The sequence below is a fragment of the Macrotis lagotis genome, chromosome 2, assembly GCF_037893015.1.
Source record: "Macrotis lagotis isolate mMagLag1 chromosome 2, bilby.v1.9.chrom.fasta, whole genome shotgun sequence".
In the NCBI taxonomy this organism is placed as follows: Eukaryota; Metazoa; Chordata; class Mammalia; order Peramelemorphia; family Peramelidae; genus Macrotis; species Macrotis lagotis.
In genome coordinates this window covers 63,033,794-63,048,279 of record NC_133659.1, presented here as the reverse complement: position 1 = coordinate 63,048,279, position 14,486 = coordinate 63,033,794, and the positions used below count along the sequence as shown (strand labels likewise).

Here is a 14,486-nt window from a genome sequence, read left to right as displayed (position 1 = left end):
CCAGCAGGAGGCTCTTAGCCACAGAGCAGCTCAGGGCGGAGCTCAGCAAGCCAGCAATGCAGCAGACCAGCAGCAAGGGTCCCAACCCCAGCTGGGAAGACAGAGTTTGAGCCCCAGGAACACTGGGGCAACAGGCAGGACTCGGTTGGGCTGCTCTTAACAGGGAACAGACTACTAACACCTGAAACACTATTAGCAAGTGGTAAGCCAGAGACCAGACCCCCTGGCTCCAATACAAAAAGCTTGAAACCTCCTTTGCTCCAGAAGCACAGCTGAACTATCAGCATGAACCAAAAAAAAAAAAAAAAAAAAATCACCAACCATAAAAAAGCTACTATTCTGATCGAAATGATAAAAACACCGTCTCAGAGGAGGAAAGCAGTGACAAAAATGCTTACATGTGAAGTCTCAAACAGGTTTAATAAATTGGTGTCAAATCCCAAAAGACTTTTACAAGAGCTCAAGAGGATTTAAAAAACCAAAGAAGAGAGGTAAAAGAAAAATGGATAAAAGAAATGAAGAGTAATGCAAGAGAATTATCAAAAATTGACTGAATAAAGCAATACCTTTAAAAATAAAAGTGGCTGATTGGAAAAGGAAACACAAAACCATGTTCCACCAAACAACCAAAAGGCAAAAAAAAAAAAGAAGAAATGTAAAATACCTCTTAGGTAAAACAACCCCCAAGAGAGATAATTTACAAATTATGGTCTAATTGAAAGCCACAATCAGAAAAGGAGCCTGGACAGTATCATGGAGGAAATTATCATCCTAGAACAAGAAGATAAAATCATGCAAAATTCAAAATTTCCTAGAGGAAAAAATGAATTTTCAGTGAAGTATAGAGGATTGTCAAACTTAACTGATAAAAAGACCAGAACTGTTTAGAAAATGTGATCCTCAAGATATGAGATATGTTAAAAGGTGAATGGAAAGAAAAATAATTGTTAGTCAATAAGACTAAACAGGAAGACAATACCTATAACTCTTGAGAATTGTATTTCTCTTAGGACAGTTGAAAAGAACATAGTTAGATAGAGGTTGGGTGGGTATGAATTGATCATGTTGTGATTTACCTTGGCTCATGGGAGTTTTCTTTTGGGGATAGTTGGGGGAAGGTATAAATCATTTTGAGATGGTATTCCAGCTCATGAGGGTTATCTTTCTATTGGAATGGTCAGAGGGAGGGTGTGGTTACAAATTGATCTTGGTGTTGATAATGCTTATGGCTATTGAGAATTGTAATTTCAATCAGTATAGTTGAAAGGAGTATTTTGACAGAGGGTAGAGATACAAGACATGTATAATTAAGTGATGAAAAAGAATTATATTGAGAGAGGATGGAGGCATTAGAGTATAATTAACAGCACATGAAGAGGTACAAAGGACCTAATATAGTGGAGGGAAGTAGGGAAAATGTAGCTTATTCTCCCCAGATTTGGGTCAAAGAGAAAATGATATACATTCCCAGTTGGGTTTAAAAATTTAATCCCAGTCTACAGGGAAGTAGGAGGGGAACAGGGGAAAGAACAATGTGATGCAGGTAGCAATCAGAAGCAAAACATGGATGAGGGAAGGAGAAGAGAAAAGGAGAAAGAAAAGTACAAATAGGAGGAAGATCAGATAGAGGGAAATATAAAGGGTTTGCCCAAATAAAACCAACGCAACCAAGATTAGAAAGAATGCAGAAATCTGGGAAACAATTTTCACAGCTAATGTTTCTAATAAAGGACTCATTTCTAAAATATATAAAGAACTGAGTCAAATTTATAATAATACAAGTCATTCTCCAATTGATAAATGGTCAAAGGACATGAATAGGCAATATTCAGATGAAGAAATTAGAAGATAAATACAGTCATATGAAAAAATGGTCCAAGTCATTAGTGATCAGAGAAATGCAAATTAAAGCAACTCTGAGGGGCAGCTAGGTGGCGCAGTGGATAGAGCACCAGCCCTGACATCAGGAGGATCTGAGTTCAAATTTGGCCTCAGACACTTAATAATTACCTAGCTGTGTGACTTTGGGCAAGTCACTTAACCTCATTGCCCTAAATAAATAAAACAACTCTGAGGTATCACCTCCCATCATTTACATACCTCATACATTTTAGATTGGCTAAAATACCAAAAAAAGAAAAATGATCAATACTGGAGAGGATGTGGAAAAACTGGGACACTGATATTTGGTTGGTGGAGTTGTGAAATCCAACCATTCTGGAGAACAATTTGGAGCTATGACCGAAGGGCAATAAAACTGTGTATACCCTTGATTCAGCAATAACACTACTGAGTTTCTGTCTCAGAGATCATAAAAAAAGACAAAGACCCACCTGTACAAAAATATATATAGCAGCCTTTTTTGTAGTGGCAAAGAATTGGAAATTGAGGAAATGCTTATCATTTGGGAAATAGTTGAACAAATCATGGTATATGAATGTGATGGAGTAGTATTATTCTGTAAGAAGTCAAGAGTGACCAACCTTTAGAGAAGCCTGGAAAGATTTGCATGAATTGGTGCTGAGTGAAGTGAGCAGAAACAATGAGAATATTGTATACATTACCAGAAACATTGTAAGATGATCAACTATGAAGGATGCAACTCCTCTCAGCAATTCAGTAATCAAGAACATTCCTGAGAGACCTACTATGGAAAATGTCATCACTATCCAGGGAAAAAAACAACACTATGTATTCTAAATGTAGAGAAAGGCATACCATATTCACTTTTTTAAAACTTCTTTTATGATGTTTCTTTCTCATGATCTTTTCCCCCCGATTGTAATTCTTCTTTGACAACATGATTAATATGGAAATATGTTAAACACAATTGAACATGTACAACCTAAAAAAAATATGATAAAGTGATGAGTCATATGATCAAATTCCAGAATGTGATATATTCTTATTCCAATATTCCAATGGGACTCTAGACTAAAGATAGTCATTCCAAGATTATAACTCATTCATGCCTGCCCATCCTGTAGAACTCTTGTCCATGCTTTCTCATAAGTCTTAACAAATGGAATCCACCCAAAATGCTAGGGGACCTGTCTTTCTCTCTTCTTAATATCACATGAATACCAATTGTGCTCATCTTTGTAATTACTACAAAAGAATCCAATCTTTTTTCCCCTAGATATATTTCCCTGATAGTAGTTTTTGCATTGCATCCCCTAATTAATTCTTCATTTATGATGTACAGACAACACTACCCATCATGCCCTCTATTGTCATAGAATTTATATTTTTAATATGCTTTTAAAGTGTGGTTTTTCAAGAATAGGTTTATAACCCTATCACTCTAGCAGACAAGAAAAAAATCTCTCTTCTTTGTTAATGTAAGCTAAAATGTGGCAAGAAAATGCCTTTAGAAATTCTTTTTGGAACTCTCAAAATTCTGTTCTAAAAATGCTTTGTTAAATAGATTCTTTGTCAGGGAGGCCAATAAAGGTATCATGATCCCATTAGTATTCAGGGAGTCTTGTGCTGAAATGCCTCTGATGAAGCTTATTGGTCCTGCTTTATCATAAATTAAACATCTGAGTTACCCTGTCAAATGGGACATTTATTTATTTATTTATTTTTGGTTAGTCAATAAACAGTTGTTAAGAGTGTATTACCTGCCGAGTATTGAGCAACTTTCTGGAGAAAGAGAAAGAAGCAAAAGATAGTTCCTGCCTCAAGGAGCTCACTTACTAATGGGGAAGACAATAAGCAAACACATATGTACAAAAAAGCTATAGAAAGGATAAATAAAAAATAATTGACAGAAAGCACTGGAATGAAGGATTAAGGAAGGTTTCCTGTAGAAGGAAGGGTTTTAGTTAGCTAGGTGGTGCATCAGGGTACAGTGGATAGGGCACCAGCCCTGGAGTCAGGAGGACCTGAGTTCAAATTCAGTCTCAAACACTAAATTTCCTAGCTATGTGACCTTGGGCAAGTCACTTAATCCCATTGCATTGCAAAAATAAATAAATGAATTTTTAAAAAAGAAGAATTAGATGCTTTGCAGCCTTCTGAAAATATTGTCATAGAAATTAAGGAAATGTTACAATAGTGATGATTTGTTTAATATAGTTTGACTCCAGTCTGCAATTGATGAGTTGAAACAGATGTGTTTAGTAATGTTCTGTACCATGACAGACTGCACTGATGGTCTCCTAGCCTTGTCACCAAGTTGTCACCTAAGACTCCCTAGAAACCAAAACAAACATAATCAATTAATTTCCCATGGAAATGGCAGGTCAGTTGAACACCACCACCTCCATTCCAGGCCCTTCTGAACCTTGGAGAAATGGGGGAAAAGGGGAAGGGACATCATCTAATCTAATCATTTGTTGAAATTTGAGGTTTCTCTCCTCATGGGTCTTCCCTTTCCTTCACACACACCACTCTCACTCTTAGGAATTCATCAGGAGCTGTCAAGTGACTTCCTTCTAATTTGGTTATAGATTTTATATTCCTTTAAATTCTCTAAATTAATAGATGATTCCCCATCCTTACATAAACAAGGTGGTCTTCAGAATCTTGAATTTAAAAGATGTGTACTGGGCTTCCAGAAGCAGGATTGCTGACAACCCACTAATAATTATATGTACAAGAGTGCTTTGAGGAGAGAAACCATGACCAAGATCTTCACTCAGTATGGTGCTTTATATCATAGAAATTAATAAATAGAGCCCACTGACCAACCAAGAGTCTATTGTAGTAGTGAGGCCACAAGATCTTTGTAACTCAGAAATATAGTATTCCTTTCTCAAGGAATATACACAGTGATTGATGAGTGAGGCTAGTAATTTAAATAAACTAAAGAAAATTTGGTTTCTTGACAGAATCTTGCATGAATCCTTCCTTGGGAAATGATAAACAGATAGTATCCTTTTCAGCTACTAAAAAACTTTTGGAGGCCCCTCCACTCTGGCTTGAATATTCTGAAATTAATGTGATGATCTTGTATCAAATAGCTTATTACATGAAAATGCATTGTCTGCCTTCTTTCTAAAAATAGACCAACTGCATACAAAATATATTTCACACATGCAATTTTAAAACAATTTAATTCATAGTATCTGGTTATCTGTAGTATAAATCAGTTTTGGCTCAATTTATTAAAAATGAGGCAAGTCCATGTTATTTATATATATATGTCCTCTGGGGTTTATCAATTCTCTTTGAAAAAAAATGGTAAAGCTTTACAAGATAAGTTATAGTATCTCTTTTTAGAGTTTATTCACATATGGTGTGAACTTCTTGTTAGAATTTATTCACACATGAACTTTAAGATCTTTTTTCTAAGTAATAGATTTTCTGTTACATATATTTATTAGTTAATTTTATAAGTACATCCCTAGATTTTAGCAGTTAGTAGTCAAATACCTCATCTACTCCTTGAGGTTTCATAGCTGTTTCCACACCCAAGGAAAGAGACATAATTAAATTTTTTCTCTGCCTCACACAAGGATGGATCAAGACACCTTCCCTATTTACTCTCTCTTGTTAATTCATCTCATTGTTTAATTATTTTATTCCAGTCAGTAACAAATGGATTTTAAAAGAACCAAAGATTATAATTAGGGACAAAATCATCATTTTTTTCTTAAAAATGTAATTGTTATCTTTTGCTTAGTAGTCTAAGTTGATATGATGTTGTACTGACATTGAACAGAATAACCTATTCAGTGCATATTCCAGGAGATGCTTATACTTCCTGATCTGACTTGGGAATGCCACAAGCAGGAACCTAATGACTAACATTTGTGACTCAGAATTCTTGTGAGGAAGAAGTAAAATGTGTATTAAGTTTCATAATTCTATTTATAGAACATATTCCTTTAAGAAATTTAGAAAGTAGTGTATCATTTGCTCCTGCTAATAACTTAACCTTAAATGAACAACTAACTTATTCTAGACTTCTTTAATTCAGTATGAAAAATTGCATTAAATAAGCCATATTGCAAACCCAATTAGAAGGCAGAGCATTAAAGAAAGGAAAAATCTGTTTTATATCAGTAGTGTTAGAACACAAAGCAGATCTATGTAGCTCTATGTTATCCTATAGTGTGTTAATCAGATACAAGGTGTGACGGAAGCCAGTGACAAAGAGTATTCCTGATATGGAACAGGCTCTGATAATAGACTGTTTAATGCTTCATAATGATTCAGTAGTTCAATAGTAAACAAAACTAGAACTTCAAAAAGGATGGCACATTCCATACAGAATCAAACCATAATTCTTCCATGACACTTTAGAATTTATGGAAACTGAGTGCTTAAGATCATGATGTCAGGGGCTCAGGCAAGAAGAAAATCAAAAACAAAACACTCGTCTTTAAATGAAGGGAATGAGGATGCCAGGGCACACTACTCTTGAAGGAAAACTATCTCCTAATATCATTCCCATCAAATTTACAGGGATTTAACTTGTGATACTTATTTTCCTGGGGAAAATGTGTGTCTTTTTTTTATTTAAGCAGCCAAAAGGGATCTTTGTGATCTTCTAGTCCCAAAAGCTTCATTTTACAGAGGAAGAAACCTGAGTCTAAAAGAGGTGACTTGTCCAAAATCTTATAGGTCGAACCTCCTTGTCTTAACTCTATCACGACTACTATTACATTACAAAGAATATTGCTGACTTACAAACAGAAAAAGTAAGGCACAGAGAAGTTGTGATTTGTACTTTTTAACCCTAAATCTGGTTTGTAAAAAATTAGAATGCTGTTTATAATTATTCTTCATATAAGTCAGCTGTAACTTCTTAGGAGGTAAAGATAAAGTATACAACTTGGGTACCTATATTTGGTCTATTCACCCCCTCCATTCTTAATATTTATATTTTAAAAATATTTTTTTGAAATTTTACAATATTTCCCCCAACATTGCTCCCCCCCCTCCCACTCCCCCAAAGAAGTCAGTCTGATAGTTTTTACATTGTTACCATACTATACATTGATCAAAATTGAATGTGTTGAGAGAAAGATCATATCCTTAAGAGAAAAAAAAATAAAATATAAGAGATAGCAAAATTACATAATACATAAGATAATTTTTTTAAATTAAAGATAATAGTCTTTGGTCTTTGTTTAAACTCCGAAATTCTTTCTCTGGATACAGATGGTATTCTCTATTGCAGATACCCTAAAATTGTCCCTGATTATTGCACTGATGGAATGAGCAATTCCATTAAAGTTGATCATCACCCCCCATGTTGCTGCTGTTGGAGTGTGTAATGTTCTTTTGTTCTGCTTATCTCGCTCAGCATCAATTCATGCAGATCCTTCCAGGCTTCTCTGAAATCCCATCCCTCCTGGTTTCTAATAGAACCATAACCTACATATACCACAATTTGTTCAGCCATTTCCAATTGATGGACATTCACTCGATTTCCAATTCTTTGCCACCACAAACAGAGCTGCTATGAATATTTTTGTGCAAGTGATGTTTTTACCCTTCTTCACAATCTCTTCAGGGTACAGACCCAGTAGTGGTATTGCTGGATCAAAGGGTATGCATATTTTTATTGCCCTTTGGGCATAATTCCTAATTGCTCTCCAGAAAGACTGGATCAATTCACCACTCCACCAAAAATATATTAGTGTCCCACATTTCCCACATGTGCCCTTCCAACCTTTATCATTGTCCTTTCTTGTCATATTGGCCAATCTGAGAGGTATGAGGTGGTACCTCAAAGATGCTTTAATTTGTATTTCTCTAATCAGTAATGATTCAGAGCAGTTTTTCATATGACTATTCACCCTTCTATTTTTTACTCATCCTAATATGAGGCTAGGAATTTGCCAGTGGAACCTGGTCATCACTACCAGCACAACTGAAGGCATCTAGGATCTCATTTTAGGAATACAGTCTATATTCAGAATGATGTATTATTAGTAGAATAAAAAGAACCTTATAGATTTTAGCCTTATAGACATAGCTAAAAGAAAAAATTTCCTTCAAAATCTGGTTGAATTTCACCTTTTCAAGGGCTTATTTGAATAGTACTTAAAGAGAATAGTCAACTGTAATATGGTATAACTTATGTTTATCACATGAGAAAAGTCTTACTTTTACCATGCACTTAAACTAGGCACTTAATTTGAACTGTGTATTTGTGTATAAGGCATCTCCCTTATAGTAAGATATTAAGATTCTTTAGCACATGAATTCTGGCTTGTTTCTGTAATCCTTGGAAACAAAAATAGTGCTTTAAGTATACTAAGGTCTTAATAATATTTGATTAAATGTTTCCAAAGCACATGGTTATAAGATCATTATAAACTATATCACTCCTACAAGAATGTAGAATAAGAAAATATTTAAACAATATTATAAGTACAATAAGGCACCCCAGAAGATCAAATATATTACAAAATAGAACATTTTTATTGTACATATTTGAAAGTCTAACATTTTCTGCAGAGACTATTAATTAATCTTGAAATTAAGAATATGGCTCTATGGTTACCTGAGGCAGCAGTATTAATTTAAAACATGATTTCTGAACTATAACCTAGTTTGTCTTTAAACTACCAAGGACTGAAAATATTATGCTACAAAACCTGCAATAGTCCAGTAATTCAACTACATAATATTTTAGTGTAAGCTAAAATTTTGATGTTGTTCAATAATTTTTCTGTCATGTCTGATTCCTTGTGACCTCATTTGGGGTTTTCTTAGGAAAGACACTAGAGTGTTGGGTCATTTCTTTCAGCTCATTTTAAAGATGAGGAAATTTAGGCAGGCTGAGTTGTCAGGTTCACATAGCTAAGAACTCAAGTCTTCCTGACTCCAGACCTGCAACTCTATTCACTAACTGCCCTTCTTGAGCTTCTTGGTCAATGGTATTAAACTCAAATGGATTCCTGCAGATAGAATATTGACTTAGAAAAGCACAAATTAACTTATCTGCCTCGTATTTTTTTTTGTTAAACATTTTTCAATTATATTTTAATTTGGTTCTGGGACACAGTGGAGAGTTTTGCAAGCAGTCTTCAGCTGTGCGTTTGATAGCTCTGCTCCCCTTAAATTTCAACTTGCTAATTAATATTCTTCCTAAGAGGACAGCTAAGTGGTGTAATAGATAGAGCACTGACCTTGGAGTCAGGAGGATGGGAGTCTGACTCCAGCCTCAGACATTTACTAGCTGTATGATCTCGGGCAAGTCACTCAACCCTGACTGCCCCACATCCTGGACCATTTCCAGTCATCCTGATTCATATCTGGCCACAGGAACCAGATGGCTTCAGAGGAGAAACTGAAATTGGTGCCTTAGCACAGTACCCCCTCACTCAAATCCAGTTCATGTGCTTATTATGGCATGACCTCCCTGAATGCCATGGTCTGCTTCAAGAATGAAGGACAACTTCAATTGGGGAATGGTTTAGCAAACTGGTATATGTATGTCATGGAACACTATTGTTCTATTAGAAACCAGGAGGGATGGGATTTCAGGGAAACCTGGAGGGATGTGCATGAACTGATGCTGAGTGCGATGAGCAGAACCAGAAAAACACTGTACACCCTAACAGCAACTTGGGAGTGATGTTCAACCTTGAAGGACTTGCTCATTCCATCAGTGCAACAATTGGGAACAATTTGGGGCTGTCTGCAAAGGAGAGTGCCATCTGTATCCAGATAAGGAGCTGTGGAGTTTGAACAAAGTGCAAGGACTATATCCATTAATATAAAAAAAAGATATCTTATTGACTGATCTTGTTACCTCTTAGACTTCTCTTCTCTTTAAGGATATGATTTCTCTCTCATCACACCCAATTTGGATCAAGGTACAACATGGAAACAAAGTAAATACTGACAGAGTGCTATCTGTGGGGTGGGGGTGGGGGGAGGGAAGCAAGATTGGGGGAAAATTGTAAAACTCAAATATCTTTAATAAAAATAAATTTTAAAAAAATTTTAAAAAAAGAATGAAGGACAAACATTCTTCTTCTTCTTCTTCTTCCTAAGCTTGGTACTCAAAACTATACAAAGAATCTAGATATGGTCGCCTTAGAGCAAAGTGAAGTTACTAACATCTCCTTTTCCCAAACATAGTGGATAACATGCCAGCCTTGGAGTCACATTTAAATATTCTCCCTCAGTCATTTCCTAAGTGACCCTCTGCAAGTCACTTAACCTGACTGTACCTCATTTATAAAATGAGGGAATTGGACTTAGCCACCTGTTAGATCTAGTTATCTTTTTTATGATAATTATATCACACTGTTTGTATACAACTATGTAGCCTACTAAACCCCCTAGGTTTTTTGTTTTTGTTTTTGTTTTTTAGGTTTTTGCAAGGCAAACGGGGTTAAGTGGCTTGCCCAAGGCCACACAGCTAGGTAATTATTAAGTGTCTGAGACCGGATTTGAGCCCAGGTACTCCTGACTCCAGGGCCTGTGCTTTAATGCACTGCGCCACCTAGCCACCCCTCCCCTAGGTTTTTGAACCCAAGTGCAGGATTTTTTTCTTGATCCAATGCAACATATTGGATAATGTACTGGCTGGACCCAATGTCATGAAGACTGAGTTAGGTGATGCTGGGCAAGTCACATAGTCTCTCTCAGCTTCCTTTTCCTAATCTGTAATATTCAGTAGAATTCAACATGTATTTAATTTCCTTTTTTGTGCCAAGCACTATGCTCAACACTGATGGGGATAATTATATTATCCCTCAGGATTACGGGTAGATGAGATCATGAATATAAAAGCACTTTGTAGAACTTCATGTAACATATAAATGTAAGTATTATTATTCCTGTTTAATTCCATTTTATGAAGAAGTCAGCTCTTTGAGAGTCAAAGAGAACTTGAGAGAAAAAGATCTTAACTCCTGATGTTGGAAGAGTATATAAGAGCTGGAGATAGTAAGCATTAGATTGACAGCTGACACCCTAAAAGGCCCAGACATTGTTCTACACTACATTATGCATTAATTGTGATGTATGGGGTTCATCCAGAATGTCCTTCAAAGTGTAGATTTTTATGATTAATTATGGAATAGGTCAAGCATTTATCATGAATGGACTTTATTACTTTTAAATTTTTGTTTTGTGCTTTTCTTATAATTTCAAACCCAACTAAACTGATATATTTTCCTGTACTTCTAATTTTATGCTATCATACTAAATTCATGTAGCCTTGATTATTTTTACACAGGAACTAGCATCTGTTACATTGTTGCATACTTACAAGTTAAGCTAAACATTAATAAATTAAGCTAAACATTTAAAATTAAGCTAAACATTTATAAAATTCCTATTTTATAAACTTCAGTCCACCATTTTACATTTCTATATCCCAATTCTGTCATTACATTATGTTCTTACTGGCATCTTCAAATGTGATAATTTTTTATTCAAATTATTTTTGCATTTTGCCAAGGAAGCAAAGTTGTTGCACTTTACTGTCGATATCCCTTTAAGATGCCAGTCTATGAATTACTATTATTTGGATCAAGTCAGTCACGCACTTGTAGATTAGATATAGTATAATTAGGAGAGTTTAGATAGCTCTATTTTATCCACAAAAATTTTGTGAAAGATGTCCTATATCTTGTGGAATTCTACTTATTTTGTTTATAATCTAAGCCTGATCTGCTAGACTTGTAAGCCATCATAGAAGACGTGTTTGGTTATAACCTGATCTCAGGAAACTTAATATTGACTCTTTATAATTCCTTCCCTTTCTACATATTTACAAAATATACCCATAATAACATGTTCCATAGTTTTTTTTTTACCAAGAATCAGTATTAAAGTTACCATCCTATATTTTGAATTTCATAATTTTTCAGTCTTTTTGAAAATCTGTTGGATTTTCCATTTCTTACCTCAGAGCATCTTTTTCACTCCCCACTGTTTTTAGTTCAACAATCACAGCCACAAATTCCTTCAATATGTTGTCATACAGTTTATCCAGTTCATGTAACTTGAATTCTTTGAGTACCTCTAAGTACATTTTTAAGAAGTTTGTTGTTCTGTCTTTCCTATTCTGAAGATAACTTGGGGGGGGGGGGGCGGGGAGCCAGGTAAGAATTAAGTGGTTTCACTTTGTATTATCAGTTACTGTGTTGTTTATACAATGCAAACATTGACTTTATCCCATTTTAATTCTTATTTTTGCTGCCCTCATAGTTTACAAACCTTTTTTTTTTCTTGTTGCATATGATACTATATATTTTAGTGAAAGCAATCCTTTGGGATATAACAGATTCTAGATTTTAAAAATACCATGATGTAGAATGACCCTAAGACACAAAGAGCATAATTGGTAGCTTCAAAGTTTGATAGGCAAGCATACTTTGTTATTTTGGATGTTAGAAGAAACAAGGTAGAAACAATTGTTGCTAGGTTCTCTACTAACTCACTTTTGAAAACTGATAAGTGGAAATTAAATAGCCAATGGTTTGACTTTCATAGAGAAGCTGATGGATTCTTTTCTATTTTAGCTTTTGGCAGAGAGAAGAAAAGAATGTTTTCTTTTAAGAATATTATGTCCAAAAAACATTTTTTAAAAAAGAATATTATGCCCACAGATTGTATTCATTCATTAAATCATTTTGAATCATGAGAAAGCCTAAAGTTGGTAAAAAAAAATAAACCGGTATATGTGAACTGAGTACAACCACTTTGCTACACATATCTGTACTTAAGGGAAGATTTTTTTTGCTTCAACTCAGATAATAAAGTCTTACTGGAGAGTGTAAAAATGATCATCCCTAGGGCAAGGAGGAATTTTTCCTTCATACAGAAAATTTTTATTTACTTGTCTAAATTTATTATGTCTGTGTTTAAGATTTTGGTTTTTTGTTTTAATTTTTTCTATCTGTGACATTTCACAGGTATTCATCATATCTACTGCTGGTAGCAAAATATTACTCTTCATAAACCAACAAAACCCATTTTGCTATTTGTTCATTGGACAGTTGGCTGAACACTCACTTCCCCTTATTCTACCAGGAATCCATACTCAAAATAGAATTTCTATTCTATTAATAAAATCAAAAAAAAAACACTTTCATTAGTTTTTCTATCATCCTTCTGACATATATATATATATATATATATGTATGAACTTGAAAATTAATCAAATTATTAGTGTCTAAACCAAAATGAAAAACTATTATTATGCTCTTAAGAAAACATTCTAAGGGAGCAGCTAGGTGGTGCAGTGGTAGAGCACCAGCCCTGGAGTCAGGAGTACCTGAGTTCAAATCTGGCCTCAGACACTAATAATTACCTAGCTGTGTGGCTTTGGGCAAGCCACTTAACCCCATTGCCTTGCAAAAATCTAAATAAAAACTTGAAGAGGAATTTTGTCATTACACAAGGTAGAATTCAATAAGTTTTAGAGACTTGTAATTTGCTTATCATTTAGAGAAAGTGAGATGAGGTGGAGGAATTTCTTTCCCATAGGGTTGTGTTCAAACTTTTAAGTTTTTATTGAAACAATAGACAGTATATTTTGATTTGCCATTTTAGTGAGAGCATTATAAAATCTCACCGTAGGCCCATGTGGCCCAGGGACTCATTTTGGACAGCCCTGCCCTAGAATGATATTTTTTCTTTTCTTCTTTATGCCATTCTGATAGCTTTTAGTCAAATCTCCTTTACTTATAGACATAATGGGAATATAACAGGCCAGATTTCATAATTTTCTAAACAATTAATTGATTATTTTCCACTGCCCCCTGAAAACATTTGATAGGCTATCATTATGTGGAAAAGATTCTCCTGAAATGGTATTATTTGCACACTAGGCCAATATTTAAAGCAGCTGGGATGTCAGATCATCGGTTTCCTTCTAACTTTTCAGTGTTCAAAAAGCATAGTTTATCACATAATTAATTCCATTTGCAAAAGCTGATAGCTTTCTTAAATTGTCCTGTTGTGTTCTAATAATCAGAAATGTTCTTGAAATATGTATTTAGAATAAAAGAGCCAATTACATAAATATACATTGGGGTGTCTAAGCACGGTTTTGATTATACTTAATCTAAAAGTTATTAAAAAATCACTTGAAGATTAAGGGAAAGTATAGAAAAAACACTTATCTAATTTCATAGATAGATAGATAGATAGATACATAGATAGATAGATAGATAGATAGATAGATAGATAGATAGATAGATAGATAGATGACTGCTTTGAAAGGAACTCTGGTACCTAGAGGAAAAACCACGTGTATAACCATCCAAACCTTGAGGCTAAAATTTGAGTCAGAAAGCAAATCTAATCCGTGAAACAGGGACTGATCCATTTAAGCTTAGGTCTGGGACCAAACTTGTCAGAACAGGTTCGTGTCTTTGCTTCCTTTTCTCTGCCCAGGATGAAATGCAATTTTTTTTCAAATTTCTAATTTTGTTTTGCCTTAAAACAAAAATGTGAATGATTAAAAATGAGCAAATAGCTATCTTCTGATTACTTTTTCTATCCATTGAGACAAGTGTATACTTTTGTCTCAACTCTTAAAATTTCTGAGTTTATTT

General features: G+C 34.6%; 1 protein-coding gene across 4 annotated transcripts in view; it reads left to right on the top strand.

The window, feature by feature from the left end:
• KIFAP3 (kinesin associated protein 3) overlaps positions 1-14,486 on the top strand; it is a 208,934-nt gene that overhangs the window by 156,548 nt on the left and 37,900 nt on the right. The window lies entirely within an intron of this gene.